This window comes from Etheostoma spectabile, chromosome 6 (assembly GCF_008692095.1).
Source record: "Etheostoma spectabile isolate EspeVRDwgs_2016 chromosome 6, UIUC_Espe_1.0, whole genome shotgun sequence".
Taxonomy (NCBI): Eukaryota; Metazoa; Chordata; class Actinopteri; order Perciformes; family Percidae; genus Etheostoma; species Etheostoma spectabile.
The window spans coordinates 18,087,163-18,090,073 of record NC_045738.1 but is presented as its reverse complement, the minus strand read 5'-3'; the positions used below and the strand labels follow the sequence as shown (position 1 = coordinate 18,090,073).

Here is a 2,911-nt window from a genome sequence, read left to right as displayed (position 1 = left end):
CCCGGCATTTTATTACATATATTATGAATTTTTATGACCTTTTACCACATACTAAACCTTTTTTTTGGACATGCTATACTATGACTTTTTTATAATGTTTTCGACATACTATACTTTAGCATATGTTACATGCTATACTATGACTTTTTAGGACATTTTTCGACATACTGTACTATGACTTTTTTGTGACTTATTTTGACACACTGTACTATGACTTTTTTCGACATACAACTTTTTCCCAACATACTATACTATGATATTCTTTGACAACTTTTTCAACATGCTATACTATGACTTTTGATGATTTTTCTTTGACATGCTATACCGTGACATTTTATGACATAATATATTATGAATTTTGATGACCTTTTACAACATACTATAACTTTTTTTTGGACATGCTATACTATGACTTTTTTATAATTGTTTTCGACATACTATACTTTAGCATATGTTACATGCTATACTATGACTTTTTAGGACATTTTTCGACATACTGTACTATGACTTTTTTGACATGCTGTACTTTGACGTTTTACGACATGCTATGCTATGACTTTTTTCAATGTACTATACTATGACTTTTTATAATTTTTTTCAACATGTTACACTATGACTTTGATATATTTTCTTTGACATGCTATACCATGACTTTTTATACATACTATGAATTATTTTGACCTTTTTTGACGTACTTAACTTTTTATGACCTTTCACAACATACTATACTATGACTTTTTTGGCCTGCTATACTATGACTTTTTATAATTGTTTTGACATACTATACTTTAGTATATGTTCATGCAATTCTTGACTTTTTAGGACATTTTTTGACATGCTACACTATGACTTTTCAGGACTTTTTTGACATGCTATACTACGACTTTTTAGGACATTTTTGACATGCTATATATGACTTTTTTGTGACTTTTTTCAACATACTTATAATATGACTTTTTAACTTCTTTTAACATGCTATACTATGACTTTTTTGTGACTTTATTTTGAGATTTGTTTGACTATTATTCTATGACTTTTTCAACGTACTTTACTATGATTTTTTATTACTTTTACAACATCTTAACTTTTTAATGACTTTTTACGACATGACTATTCTGTGACTTGGCATGCTCTATAAGATTTTTAACTTTTTGACTACATACATGACTTTTTTGGACTTATTTTGACACACGTACTAGACTTTTTGACATACGACTTTTCCCAACATACTATACTATGAATTTTTGACAACTTTTTTGACATACTATACGTACTATGATTTATCAATGTACGTTAACTAGACTTAAAAAAAAACAAATTCGACCTGCTATACTATTACTTTTTGATGTACTATACTATGACTTTTTTTAATTTTCACATGCTATATTATGTACTTTTGAATTTTTCTTTGACATGCTATACCATGACTTTTATGACATACTATACTAGTTTTTTTGACTTTAACGACATACTATACTATAACTTTTTATGACTTTTTTCGACATACTACTTCTGACTTTTTTCGACATACTATACTAGACTGTTTATAATTTTATTCAACATACATACTGTTACTGTTTTTCCAACATAAGACTTGTTCCCCGACATACTATAAGTTTTTTGACATGACTTTTAATGACTTTTTCAACGTGCTATACTATGCTTTTTGTGACTATTTCGACTACAATACTATGATTTTTTTTGACATGCTATATCTTTTGAACTTTTACGACATCTACTAATTTCAAGTACATACTATACTTTTTTATATTTTTTTTCAAACTGCTATACTATGACTTTTGATGATTTTTCTTTGATGCTATCCGGACATTTTATGCATATATATTATGAATTTTTCTGACCTTTTACAACACATACTAAATTTTTTGGACATGCTATACTATGACTTTTTATAATGTTTCGACATACTACTAGTTGATTGTTACATGCATACTATGCTTTTAGGACATTTTTCGACATACTGTACTATGACTTTTTTGTGACTTATTTTGACACACTTGTACTATGACTTTTTCGACATACAACTTTTCCCAACATACTATACTATGATATTCTTTGAAAACTTTTTCAACATGCTATACTATACTTTTGATGATTTTCTTGACATGCTATACCGTGACATTTTATGACATAATATATTATGACTTTGCATGACCCTTTTACAACAATACTATAAACTTTTTTTTTGGACATTGCTAACTATGACTTGTTATATTGGTTTTCAGACATACTATAGCTTTAGCATTTTTACATGCTATACTATGACTTTTTAGGACATTTTTCGACATACTGTACTATGACTTTTTTGACATGCTGTACTTTGACGTTTTACGACATGCTATGCTATGACTTTTTTCAATGTACTATACTATGACTTTTTTATAATTTTTTTTCAACATGTTACACTATGACTTTTGATATATTTTCTTTGACATGCTATACCATGACTTTTTATGACATACTATGAATTATTTATGACCTTTTTTGACGTACTATAACTTTTTTATGACCTTTCACAACATACTATACTATGACTTTTTTTGGCCATGCTATACTATGACGTTTTTATAATTGTTTTTGACATACTATACTTTAGTATATGTTACATGCAATTCTTTGACTTTTTAGGACATTTTTTGACATGCTACACTATGACTTTTCAGGACTTTTTTTGACATGCTATACTACGACTTTTTAGGACATTTTTTGACATGCTATATATGACTTTTTTGTGACTTTTTTCAACATACTTATAATATGACTTTTTAACTTCTTTTAACATGCTATACTATGACTTTTTTGTGACTTTATTTTGAGATTTGTTTTGACATATTATTCTATGACTTTTTCAACGTACTTTACTATGATTTTTTTATTACCTTTTACAACA

The 2,911-nt window shown here is 27.3% G+C and overlaps 1 protein-coding gene across 8 annotated transcripts in view; it reads left to right on the top strand.

Moving 5' to 3' along the window:
• Positions 1-2,911, top strand: part of thsd7ab (thrombospondin, type I, domain containing 7Ab) — a 159,451-nt gene that overhangs the window by 149,807 nt on the left and 6,733 nt on the right. The window lies entirely within an intron of this gene.